The sequence below is a fragment of the Oncorhynchus gorbuscha genome, linkage group LG01 (assembly GCF_021184085.1).
Source record: "Oncorhynchus gorbuscha isolate QuinsamMale2020 ecotype Even-year linkage group LG01, OgorEven_v1.0, whole genome shotgun sequence".
NCBI lineage: Eukaryota > Metazoa > Chordata > Actinopteri > Salmoniformes > Salmonidae > Oncorhynchus > Oncorhynchus gorbuscha.
This window is the reverse complement of record NC_060173.1, coordinates 118560672-118577369: the sequence shown is the minus strand read 5'-3', so window position 1 is coordinate 118577369 and position 16698 is coordinate 118560672.

The following is a 16698-nucleotide window of genomic DNA, read 5'->3' as shown; positions in this document are numbered from 1 at the left end:
TTCTGATAGATACATCACCACAATGTTATAGATACATCACCATAATGTTTAAGATACATCACCATAATGTTCTAAGATACATCACCATAATGTTCTGATAGATACATCACCATAATGTTAAGATAGATACATCACCATAATGTTAGATACATCACCATAATGTTCTGATAGATACATCACCATAATGTTCTGATAGATACATCACCATAATGTTCTGATACATCACCACAATAGATACATCACCATAATGTTCTGATAGATACATCACCATAATGTTCTGATAGATACATCACCATAATGTTCTGATAGATACATCACCACACAGATACACATCACCATAATGTTACATCACCATAATGTTCTGATAGATACATCACCATAATGTTCTGATAGATACATCACCATAATGTTAAGATACATCACCATAATGTTCTGATAGATACATCACCATAATGTTCTGATAGATACATCACCATAATGTTCTGATAGATACATCACCATAATGTTCTGATAGATACATCACCATAATGTTCTGATAGATACATCACCATAATGTTCTGATAGATACATCACCATAATGTGCCAAGATAGATACATCACCATAATGTTATAGATACATCACCATAATGTTCTGATAGATACCATAATGTTCTGATAGATACATCACCATAATGTTCTGATAGATACATCACCATAATGTTCTGAAGATACATCACCATAATGTTCTGATAGATGTTCTGTTACATCACCATAATGTTCTGATAGATACATCACCATAATGTTCTGATAGATACATCACCATAATGTTGATAGATGCATCACCATAATGTTCTGATAGATACATCACCATAATGTTCTGATAGATACATCACCATAATGTTAAGATACATCACCATAAGATATACATCACCATAATGTTCTGATAGATACATCACCATAATGTTCTGATAGATACATCACCATAATGTTCTGATAGATACATCACCATAATGTTCTGATAGATGCATCACCATAATGTTAAGATACATCACCATAATGTTCTGATAGATACATCACCATAATGTTAAGATAGATGTTAGATACATCACCATAATGTTCTGATAGATACATCACCATAATGTTCTGATAGATACATCACCATAATGTTCTGATGATACATCACCATAATGTTAAGATACATCACAATAATGTTCTGATAGATACATCACCATAATGTTCTGATAGATACATCACCATAATGTTAAGATACATCACCATAATGTTCTGATAGATACATCACCATAATGTTCTGATAGATACATCACCATAATGTTCTGATAGATACATCACCATAATGTTCTAAGATAGATACATCACCATAATGTTAAGATAGATACATCACCATAATGTTAAGATACATCACCATAATGTTGATAGATACATCACCATAATGTTCTGTTACATCACCATAATAAGTTCTGATAGATACATCACCATAATGTTCTGATAGATACATCACCATAATGTTCTGATAGATACATCACCATAATGTTCTGATACAGATACATCACCATAATGTTCTGATAGATACATCACCATAATGTTCTGATAGATACATCACCTGATAATACAATTACAATGTTCTGATAGATACATCACCATAATGTTCTGATAGATACATCACCATAATGTTCTGATAGATACATCACCATAATGTTCTGATAGATACATCACCATAATGTTCTGATAGATACATCACCATAATGTTCTGATAGATACATCACCAATGTTAAGATAGATACATCACCATAATGTTAAGATAGATACATCACCATAATGTTAAGATACATCACCATAATGTTCTGATAGATACATCACCATAATGTTATAGATACATCACCATAATGTTAGATAGATACATCGCCATAATGTTAAGATAGATACATCACCATAATGTTAGATACATCACCATAATGTTCTGATAGATACATCACCATAATGTTCTGATAGATACATCACCATAATGTTAAGATACATCACCATAATGTTCTGATAGATACATCACCATAATGTTCTGATAGATACATCACCACAATGTTAAGATACATCACCATAATGTTCTGATAGATACATCACCATAATGTTCTGATAGATACATCACCATAATGTTCTGATAGATACATCACCATAATGTTCTGATAGATACATCACCATAATGTTCTGATAGATACATCACCATAATGTTAAGATACATCACCATAATGTTCTGATAGATACATCACCATAATGTTAAGATAGATACATCACCATAATGTTAAGATACATCACCATAATGTTCTGATAGATACATCACCATAATGTTCTGATAGATACATCACCATAATGTTCTGATACATCACCATAATGTTAAGATAGATACATCACCATAATGTTCTGATAGATACATCACCATAATGTTCTGATAGATACATCACCATAATGTTCTGATAGATACATCACCATAATGTTCTGATAGATACATCACCATAATGTTCTGATAGATACATCACCATAATGTTCTGATAGATACATCACCATAATGTTCTAAGATGCATCAAACATAATGTTCTGATAGATACATCACCATAATGTTAAGATAGATACATCACCATAATGTTAAGATAGATACATCACCATAATGTTCTGATAGATACATCACCATAATGTTCTGATAGATACATCACCATAATGTTCTGATAGATACATCACCATAATGTTCTGATAGATACATCACCATAATGTTCTGATAGATACATCACCATAATGTTAAGATACATCACCATAATGTTCTGATAGATACATCACCATAATGTTAAGATAGATACATCACCATAATGTTCTGAGTAGATACATCACCATAATGTTCTGATACATCACCATAATGTTAAGATACACCATAATGTTCTGATAGATACATCACCATAATGTTCTGATAGATACATCACCATAATGTTCTATAGATACATCACCATAATGTTTAGTAGATACATCACCATAATGTTCTGATAGATACATCACCATAATGTTAAGATACATCACCATAATGTTCTGATAGATACATCACCATAATGTTCTGATAGATACATCACCATAATGTTAAGATACATCACCATAATGTTCTGATAGATACATCACCATAATGTTCTGATAGATACATCACCATAATGTTAAGATACATCACCATAATGTTTGATAGATACATCACCATAAGATACATCACCATAATGTTCTGATAGATACATCACCATAATGTTCTGATAGATACATCACCATAATGTTCTGATAGATACATCACCATAATGTTCTGATAGATACATCACCATAATGTTCTGATAGATACATCACCATAATGTTCTGATAGATACATCACCATAATGTTCTGATAGATACATCACCATAATGTGATAGATACATCACCATAATGTTCTGATAGATACATCACCATAATGTTCTGATAGATACATCACCATAATGTTAAGATACATCACCATAATGTTCTGATAGATACATCATAATGTTAAGATACATCACCATAATGTTCTGATAGATACATCACCATAATGTTAAGATACAATGTTAAGATAGATACATCACCATAATGTTCTGATAGATACATCACCATAATGTTAAGATACATCACCATAATGTTCTGATAGATACATCACCATAATGTTCTGATAGATACATCACCATAATAATGTTAGATACATCACCATAATGTTCTGATAGATACATCACCATAATGTTCTGATAGATACATCACCATAATGTTAGATACATCACCCATAATGTTCTGATAGATACATCACCATAATGTTCTGATAGATACATCACCATAATGTTCTGATAGATACATCATAATGTTCTGATAGATACATCATAATGTTCTGATAGATACATCACCATAATGTTCTGATAGATACATCACCATAATGTTCTGATAGATACATCACCATAATGTTCTGATAGATACATCACCATAATGTTCTGATAGATACATCACCATAATGTTCTGATAGATACATCACCATAATGTTCTGATAGATACATCACCATAATGTTCTGATAGATACATCACCATAATGTTAAGATAGATACATCACCATAATGTTCTGATAGATACATCACCATAATGTTCTGATAGATACATCACCATAATGTTCTGATAGATACATCACCATAATGTTCTGATAGATACATCACCATAATGTTCTGATAGATACATCACCATAATGTTCTGATAGATACATCACCATAATGTTAAGATACATCACCATAATGTTCTGATAGATACATCATAATGTTCTGATAGATACATCACCATAATGTTAAGATACATCACCATAATGTTAAGATAGATACATCACCATAATGTTCTGATAGATACATCACCATAAATAGATACATCTGATAGATACATCACCATAATGTTCTGATAGATACATCACCATAATGTTCTGATAGATACATCACCATAATGTTCTGATAGATACATCACCATAATGTTCTGATAGATACATCACCATAATGTTAAGATACATCACCATAATGTTCTGATAGATACATCACCATAATGTTAGATGATAAATACATCACCATAATGTTTGATAGATACATCACCATAATGTTTCTGATAGATACATCACCATAATGTTCTGATAGATACATCACCATAATGTTCTGATACATCACCATAATGTTAGATACATCACCATAATGTTCTGATAGATACATCACCATAATGTTCTGATAGATACATCACCATAATGTTCTGATAGATACATCACCATAATGTTCTGATAGATACATCACCATAATGTTCTGATAGATACATCACCATAATGTTAAGATAGATACATCACCATAATGTTCTGATAGATACATCACCATAATGTTCTGATAGATACATCACCATAATGATAGATACATCACCATAATGTTCTAAGATAGATACATCACCATAATGTTCTGATAGATACATCACCATAATGTTCTGATAGATACATCACCATAATGTTCTGATAGATACATCACCATAATGTTCTGATAAGATACATCACCATAATGTTCTGATAGATACATCACCATAATGTTCTGATAGATACATCACCATAATGTTTAAGATACATCACCATAATGTTCTGATAGATACATCACCATAATGTTCTGATAGATACATCACCATAATGTTCTGATAGATACATCACCATAATGTTCTGATAGATACATCACCATAATGTTCTGATAGATACATCACCATAATGTTCTGATAGATACATCACCATAATGTTCTGATAGATACATCACCATAATGTTCTGATAGATACATCACCATAATGTTCTGATAGATACATCACCATAATGTTAAGATACATCACCATAATGTTCTGATAGATACATCACCATAATGTTCTGATAGATACATCACCATAATGTTAAGATACATCACCATAATGTTCTGATAGATACATCACCATAATGTTCTGATAAATACATCACCATAATGTTAAGATACATCACCATAATGTTCTGATAGATACATCACCATAATGTTCTGATAGATACATCACCATAATGTTCTGATAAGATACATCACCATAATGTTCTAAGATACATCACCATAATGTTCTGATAGATACATCACCATAATGTAAGATAGATACATCACCATAATGTTAAGATAGATACATCACCATAATGTTCTGATAGATACATCACCATAATGTTCTGATAGATACATCACCATAATGTTATAGATACATCACCATAATGTTCTGATAGATACATCACCATAATGTTAAGATACATCACCATAATGTTCTGATAGATACATCACCATAATGTTCTGATAGATACATCACCATAATGTTCTGATACATCACCATAATGTTAAGATACATCACCATAATGTTCTGATAGATACATCACCATAATGTTCTGATAGATACATCACCATAATGTTCTGATACATCACCATAATGTTAGATACATCACCATAATGTTCTGATAGATACATCACCATAAATGATACATTAGATACATCACCATAATGTTCTGATAGATACATCACCATAATGTTCTGATACATCACCATAATGTTCACCATAATGTTAAGATACATCACCATAATGTTCTGATAGATACATCACCATAATGTTCTGATAGATACATCACCATAATGTTCTGATACATCACCATAATGTTCTGATAGATACATCACCATAATGTTCTGATAGATACATCACCATAATGTTCTGATAGATACATCACCATAATGTTCTGATAGATACATCACCATAATGTTCTGATAGATACATCACCATAATGTTCTGATAGATACATCACCATAATGTTCTGATGTTAGATACATCACCATAATGTTCTGATAGATACATCACCATAATGTTCTGATAGATACATCACCATAATGTTCTGATAGATACATCACCATAATGTTCTGATAGATACATCACCATAATGTTCTGATAGATACATCACCATAATGTTCTGATAGATACATCACCATAATGTTCTGATAGATACATCACCATAATGTTCTGATAGATACATCACCACATCACCATAATGTTCTGATAGATACATCACCATAATGTTCTGATAGATACATCACCATAATGTTAAGATACATCACCATAATGTTCTGATAGATACATCATAATGTTCTGATAGATACATAATGTTATAGATACATCACCATAATGTTCTGATAGATACATCACCATAATGTTTATAGATACATCACCATAATGTTCTGATAGATACATCACCATAATGTTCTGATAGATACATCACCATAATGTTAAGATACATCACCATAAATAGATACATCACCATAATGTTAAGATACATCACCATAATGTTCTAAGATACATCACCATAATGTTAATAGATACATCACCATAATTAAGATACATCACCATAATGTTCTGATAGATACATCACCATAATGTTCTGATAGATACATCACCATAATGTTAAGATACATCACCATAATGTTCTATAGATACATCACCATAATGTTGATAGATACATCACCATAATGTTCTAGATACATCACCATAATGTTAAGATACATCACCATAATGTTCTGATAGATACATCACCATAATGTTCTGATAGATACATCACCATAATGTTCACCATAAAGATACATCACCATAATGTTAAGATACATCACCATAATGTTCTGATAGATCACATCACCATAATGTTCTGATAGATACATCACCATAATGTTCTGATGATACATCACCATAAGATACATCACCATAATGTTCTGATAGATACATCACCATAATGTTCATAATGTTGATAGATACATCACCATAATGTTCTGATACATCACCATAAGATACATCACCATAATGTTCTGATAGATACATCACCATAATGTTCTGATAGATACATCACCATAATGTTCTGATAGATACATCACCATAATGTTTAGATACATCACCATAATGTTAAGATACATCACCATAATGTTCTGATACATCACCATAATGTTAAGATACATCACCATAATGTTAAGATACATCACCATAATGTTCTGATAGATACATCACCATAATGTTCTGATAGATACATCACCATAATGTTCTGATAGATACATCACCATAATGTTAAGATAGATACATCACCATAATGTTCTGACAGATACATTACCATAATGTTCTGATAGATACATCACCATAATGTTAAGATAGATACATCACCATAATGTTCTGATAGATACATCACCATAATGTTAAGATACATCACCATAATGTTAAGATACATCACCATAATGTTCTGATAGATACATCACCATAATGTTCTGATAGATACATCACCATAATGTTAAGATACATCACCATAATGTTCTGATAGATACATCACCATAATGTTCTGATAGATACATCACCATAATGTTCTGATAGATACATCACCATAATGTTAAGATACATCACCATAATGTTCTGATAGATACATCACCATAATGTTCTGATAGATACATCACCATAATGTTAAGATACATCACCATAATGTTCTGATACATCACCATAATGTTAAGATACATCACCATAATGTTAAGATACATCACCATAATGTTATGACAGATACATTACCATAATGTTCTGACAGATACATCACCATAATGTTCTGATAGATACATCACCATAATGTTAAGATAGATACATCACCATAATGTTCTGACAGATACATCACCATAATGTTAAGATAGATACATCACCATAATGTTCTGACAGATACATCACCATAATGTTAAGATAGATACATCACCATAATGTTCTGATAGATACATCACCATAATGTTAAGATACATCACCATAATGTTCTGATAGATACATCACCATAATGTTCTGATAGATACATCACCATAATGTTAAGATACATCACCATAATGTTCTGATAGATACATCACCATAATGTTCTGATAGATACATCACCATAATGTTCTGATAGATACATCACCATAATGTTCTGATACATCACCATAATGTTGAGATACATCACCATAATGTTAAGATACATCACCATAATGTTCTGATAGATACATCACCATAATGTTAAGATACATCACCATAATGTTCTGATAGATAAATCACCATAATGTTCTGATAGATACATCACCATAATGTTAAGATACATCACCATAATGTTAAGATACATCACCATAATGTTCTGATACATCACCATAATGTTCTGATACATCACCATAATGTTAAGATACATCACCATAATATTCTGATACATCACCATAATGTTCTGATACATCACCATAATGTTAAGATACATCACCATAATGTTCTGATACATCACCATAATGTTCTGATACATCACCATAATGTTCTGATAGATACATCACCATAATGTTCTGATAGATACATCACCATAATGTTCTGATAGATACATCACCATAATGTTCTGATAGATACATCACCATAATGTTAAGATACATCACCATAATGTTCTGATAGATACATCACCATAATGTTCTGATAGATACATCACCATAATGTTCTGATAGATACATCACCATAATGTTAAGATACATCACCATAATGTTAAGATACATCACCATAATGTTAAGATACATCACCATAATGTTCTGATACATCACCATAATGTTCTGATAGATACATCACCATAATGTTCTGATAGATACATCACCATAATGTTCTGATACATCACCATAATAGATACATCACCATAATGTTCTGATAGATACATCACCATAATGTTCTGATAGATACATCACCATAATGTTCTGATAGATACATCACCATAATGTTAAGATACATCATGTTCTGATAGATACATAATGTTAAGATACATCACCATAATGTTCTGATAGATACATCACCATAATGTTCTGATAGATACATCACCATAATGTTCTGATAGATACATCACCATAATGTTCTGATAGATACATCACCATAATGTTCTGATAGATACATCACCATAATGTTCTGATAGATACATCACCATAATGTTCTGATAGATACATCACCATAATGTTCTGATAGATACATCACCATAATGTTCTGATAGATACATCACCATAATGTTCTGATAGATACATCACCATAATGTTAAGATACATCACCATAATGTTCTGATAGATACATCACCATAATGTTCTGATAGATACATCACCATAATGTTCTGATAGATTCATCACCATAATGTTCTGATACATCACCATAATGTTAAGATACATCACCATAATATTCTGATACATCAATATTCTGATACATCACCATAATGTTCTGATACATCACCATAATGTTCTGATACATCACCATAATGTTCTGATAGATACATCACCATAATGTTCTGATAGATACATCACCATAATGTTCTGATAGATACATCACCATAATGTTAAGATACATCACCATAATGTTCTGATAGATACATCACCATAATGTTCTGATAGATACATCACCATAATGTTCTGATAGATACATCACCATAATGTTCTGATACATCACCATAATGTTAAGATACATCACCATAATATTCTGATACATCACCATAATGTTCTGATACATCACCATAATGTTAAGATACATCACCATAATGTTCTGATACATCACCATAATGTTCTGATACATCACCATAATGTTCTGATAGATACATCACCATAATGTTCTGATAGATACATCACCATAATGTTCTGATAGATACATCACCATAATGTTCTGATTAGATACATCACCATAATGTTCTGATACATCACCATAATGTTCTGATAGATACATCACCATAATGTTCTAAGATACATCACCATAATGTTCTGATAGATACATCATCACCATAATGTTCTGATAGATACATCATAACCATAATGTTCTGATAGATACATCACCATAATGTTAAGATAGATACATCACCATAATGTTAAGATACATCACCATAATGTTAAGATACATCACCATAATGTTCTGATACATCACCATAATGTTCTGATAGATACATCACCATAATGTTCTGATAGATACATCACCATAATGTTCTGATAGATACATCACCATAATGTTCTGATAGATACATCACCATAATGTTCTGATAGATACATCACCATAATGTTCTGATAGATACATCACCATAATGTTAAGATACATCACCATAATGTTCTGATAGATACATCACCATAATGTTCTGATAGATACATCACCATAATGTTATAGATACATCACCCATACATCACCATAATGTTCTGATAGATACATCACCATAATGTTCTGATAGATACATCACCATAATGTTCTGATAGATACATCACCATAATGTTCTGATAGATACATCACCATAATGTTCTGATAGATACATCACCATAATGTTCTGATAGATACATCACCATAATGTTCTGATAGATACATCACCATAATGTTCTGATAGATACATCACCATAATGTTCTGATAGATACATCACCATAATGTTCTGATAGATACATCACCATAATGTTCTGATAGATACATCACCATAATGTTCTGATAGATACATCACCATAATGTTCTGATAGATACATCACCATAATGTTCTGATAGATACATCACCATAATGTTCTGATAGATACATCACCATAATGTTCTGATAGATACATCACCATAATGTTCTGATAGATACATCACCATAATGTTCTGATAGATACATCACCATAATGTTCTGATAGATACATCACCATAATGTTCTGATAGATACATCACCATAATGTTCTGATAGATACATCACCATAATGTTCTGATAGATACATCACCATAATGTTAAGATACATCACCATAATGTTCTGATAGATACATCACCATAATGTTCTGATAGATACATCACTGATAGATACATCACCATAATGTTCTGATAGATACATCACCATAATGTTAAGATACATCACCATAATGTTAAGATACATCACCATAATGTTCTGATACATCACCATAATGTTAAGATACATCACCATAATGTTAAGATACATCACCATAATGTTAAGATACATCACCATAATGTTCTGATAGATACATCACCATAATGTTCTGATAGATACATCACCATAATGTTCTGATAGATACATCACCATAATGTTCTAGATACATCACCATAATGTTCTGATAGATACATCACCATCACCATAATGTTCTGATAGATACATCACCATAATGTTCTGATAGATACATCACCATAATGTTCTGATAGATACATCACCATAATGTTCTGATAGATACATCACCATAATGTTAAGATACATCACCATAATGTTAAGATACATCACCATAATGTTCTGATAGATACATCACCATAATGTTCTGATAGATACATCACCATAATGTTCTGATACATCACCATAATGTTCTGATAGATACATCACCATAATGTTCTGATAGATACATCACCATAATGTTCTGATAGATACATCACCATAATGTTCTGATAGATACATCACCATAATGTTCTGATAGATACATCACCATAATGTTCTGATAGATACATCACCATAATGTTCTGATAGATACATCACCATAATGTTAAGATACATCACCATAATGTTCTGATAGATACATCACCATAATGTTCTGATAGATACATCACCATAATGTTCTGATAGATACATCACCATAATGTTAAGATACATCACCATAATGTTAAGATACATCACCATAATGTTCTGATAGATACATCACCATAATGTTCTGATAGATACATCACCATAATGTTCTGATAGATACATCACCATAATGTTAAGATACATCACCATAATGTTCTGATAGATACATCACCATAATGTTCTGATAGATACATCACCATAATGTTCTGATAGATACATCACCATAATGTTCTGATAGATACATCACCATAATGTTCAGATACATCACCATAATGTTAAGATACATCACCATAATGTTCTGATACATCACCATAATGTTCTGATACATCACCATAATGTTCTGATAGATACATCACCATAATGTTAAGATACATCACCATAATGTTCTGATACATCACCATAATGTTAAGATACATCACCATAATGTTAAGATACATCACCATAATGTTAAGATACATCACCATAATGTTCTGATAGATACATCACCATAATGTTCTGATAGATACATCACCATAATGTTCTGATAGATACATCACCATAATGTTCTTTACATTTACATTTACATTTAAGTCATTTAGCAGACGCTCTTATCCAGAGCGACTTACAAATTGGTGCATTCACCTTATGACATCCAGTGGAACAACCACTTTACAATAGTGCATCTAAATATTTTAAGGGGGGGGGGTGAGAAGGATTACTTTATCCTATCCTAGGTATTCCTTAAAGAGGTGGGGTTTCAGGTGTCTCCGGAAGGTGGTGATTGACTCCGCTGTCCTGGCGTCGTGAGGGAGTTTGTTCCACCATTGGGGAGCCAGAGCAGCGAACAGTTTGACTGAAGCTGAGCGGGAACTGTACTTCCTCAGTGGTAGGGAGGCGAGCAGGCCAGAGGTGGATGAACGCAGTGCCCTTATTTGGGTGTAGGGCCTGATCAGAGCCTGGAGGTACTGAGGTGCCGTTCCCCTCACAGCTCCGTAGGCAAGCACCATGGTCTTGTAGCGGATGCGAGCTTCAACTGGAAGCCAGTGGAGAGAGCGGAGGAGCGGGGTGACGTGAGAGAACTTGGGAAGGTTGAACACTAGACGGGCTGCGGCGTTCTGGATGAGTTGTAGGGGTTTAATGGCACAGGCAGGGAGCCCAGCCAACAGCGAGTTGCAGTAATCCAGACGGGAGATGACAAGTGCCTGGATTAGGACCTGCGCCGCTTCCTGTGTGAGGCAGGGTCGTACTCTGCGGATGTTGTAGAGCATGAACCTACAGGAACGGGCCACCGCCTTGATGTTAGTTGAGAACGACAGTTTGTTGTCCAGGATCACGCCAAGGTTCTTAGCGCTCTGGGAGGAGGACACAATGGAGTTGTCAACCGTGATGGCGAGATCATGGAACGGGCAGTCCTTCCCCGGGAGGAAGAGCAGCTCCGTCTTGCCGAAGTTCAGCTTGAGGTGGTGATCCGTCATCCACACTGATATGTCTGCCAGACATGCAGAGATGCGATTCGCCACCTGGTCATCAGAAGGGGGAAAGGAGAAGATTAATTGTGTGTCGTCTGCATAGCAATGATAGGAGAGACCATGTGAGGTTATGACAGAGCCAAGTGACTTGGTGTATAGCGAGAATAGGAGAGGGCCTAGAACAGAGCCCTGGGGACACCAGTGGTGAGAGCGCGTGGTGAGGAGACAGATTCTCGCCACGCCACCTGGTAGGAGCGACCTGTCAGGTAGGACGCAATCCAAGCGTGGGCCGCGCCGGAGATGCCCAACTCGGAGAGGGTGGAGAGGAGGATCTGATGGTTCATAGTATCGAAGGCAGCCGATAGGTCTAGAAGGATGAGAGCAGAGGAGAGAGAGTTAGCTTTAGCGGTGCGGAGCGCCTCCGTGATACAGAGAAGAGCAGTCTCAGTTGAATGACTAGTCTTGAAACCTGACTGATTTGGATCAAGAAGGTCATTCTGAGAGAGATAGCGGGAGAGCTGACCAAGGACGGCACGTTCAAGAGTTTTGGAGAGAAAAGAAAGAAGGATACTGGTCTGTAGTTGTTGACATCGGAGGGATCGAGTGTAGGTTTTTTCAGAAGGGGTGCAACTCTCGCTCTCTTGAAGACGGAAGGGACGTAGCCAGCGGTCAGGGATAAGTTGATGAGCGAGGTGAGGTAAGGGAGAAGGTCTCCGGAAATGGTCTGGAGAAGAGAGGAGGGGATAGGGTCGAGCGGGCAGGTTGTTGGGCGGCCGGCCGTCACAAGACGCGAGATTTCATCTGAGAGAGAGGGAGAAAGAGGTCAGAGCACAGGGTAGGGCAGTGTGAGCAGAACCAGCGGTGTTGTTTGACTTAGCAAACGAGGATCGGATGTCGTCGATCTTCTTTTCAAAATGGTTGACGAAGTCATCTGCAGAGAGGGAGGAGGGGGGGGGGGGAGGAGGATTCAGGAGGGAGGAGAATGTGGCAAAGAGCTTCCTAGGGTTAGAGGCAGATGCTTGGAATTTAGAGTGGTAGAAAGTGGCTTTAGCAGCAGAGACAGAGGAGGAAAATGTAGAGAGGAGGGAGTGAAAGGATGCCAGGTCCGCAGGGAGGCGAGTTTTCCTCCATTTCCGCTCGGCCTTCCGGAGCCCTGTTCTGTGAGCTCGCATTGAGTCGTCAAGCCACGGAGCGGGAGGGGAGGACCGAGCCGGCCTGGAAGATAGGGGACATAGAGAGTCAAAGGATGCAGAAAGGGAGGAGAGGAGGGTTGAGGAGGCAGAATCAGGAGATAGGTTGGAGAAGGTTTGAGCAGAGGGAAGAGATGATAGGATGGAAGAGGAGAGAGTAGCGGGGGAGAGAGAGCGAAGGTTGGGACGGCGCGATACCATCCGAGTAGGGGCAGTGTGGGAAGTGTTGGATGAGAGCGAGAGGGAAAAGGATACAAGGTAGTGGTCGGAGACTTGGAGGGAGTTGCAATGAGGTTAGTGGAAGAACAGCATCTAGTAAAGATGAGGTCGAGCGTATTGCCTGCCTTGTGAGTAGGGGGAAGGTGAGAGGGTGAGGTCAAAAGAGGAGAGGAGTGGAAAGAAGGAGGCAGAGAGGAATGAGTCAAAGGTAGACGTGGGGAGGTTAAAGTCGCCCAGAACTGTGAGAGGTGAGCCGTCCTCAGGAAAGGAGCTTATCAAGGCATCAAGCTCATTGATGAACTCTCCGAGGGGACCTGGAGGGCGATAAATGATAAGGATGTTAAGCTTGAAAGGGCTGGTAACTGTGACAGCATGAAATTCAAAGGAGGCGATAGACAGATGGGTAAGGGGAGAAAGAGAGAATGACCACATGGGAGAGATAAGGATCCCTATGCCACCACCCCGCTGACCAGAAGCTCTCGGGGTGTGCGAGAACACGTGGGCGGACGAAGAGAGAGCAGTAGGAGTAGCAGTGTTATCTGTGGTGATCCATGTTTCTGTCAGTGCCAAGAAGTCGAGGGACTGGAGGGAGGCATAGGCTGAGATGAACTCTGCCTTGTTGGCTGCAGATCGGCAGTTCCAGAGGCTACCGGAGACCTGGAACTCCACGTGGGTCGTGCGCGCTGGGACCACCAGATTAGGGTGGCAGCGGCCACGCGGTGTGGAGCGTTTGTATGGTCTGTGCAGAGAGGAGAGAACAGGGATAGACAGACACATAGTTGACAGGCTACAGAAGAGGCTACGCTAATGCAAGGAGATTGGAATGACAAGTGGACTACACGTCTCGAATGTTCAGAAAGTTAAGCTTACGTAGCAAGAATCTTATTGACTAAAATTATTAAAAATGATACAGTACTGCTGAAGTAGGCTAGCTGGCAGTGGCTGCGTTGTTGACTTTGTAGGCTAGCTGACAGTGGCTGCGTTGTTGACACTACACTAATCAAGTCGTTCCGTTGAGTGTAGTAGTTTCTACAGTGCTGCTATTCGGGGGCTAGCTGGCTAGCTAGCAGTGTTGATTACGTTACGTTGCGTTAAAAGAACGACAATAGCTGGCTAGCTAACCTAGAAAATCGCTCTAGACTACACAATTATCTTTGATACACAGACGGCTATGTAGCTAGCTATGTATGTTCTGATAGATACATCACCATAATGTTCTGATAGATACATCACCATAATGTTCTGATAGATACATCACCATAATGTTAAGATACATCACCATAATGTTAAGATACATCACCATAATGTTAAGATACATCACCATAATGTTAAGATACATCACCATAATGTTCTGATACATCACCATAATGTTAAGATACATCACCATAATGTTAAGATAGATACATCACCATAATGTTAAGATACATCACCATAATGTTCTGATAGATACATCACCATAATGTTCTGATAGATACATCACCATAATGTTCTGATAGATACATCACCATAATGTTCTGATAGATACATCACCATAATGTTCTGATAGATACATCACCATAATGTTCTGATAGATACATCACCATAATGTTCTGATAGATACATCACCATAATGTTAAGATAGATACATCACCATAATGTTAAGATAGATACATCACCATAATGTTAAGATAGATACATCACCATAATGTTAAG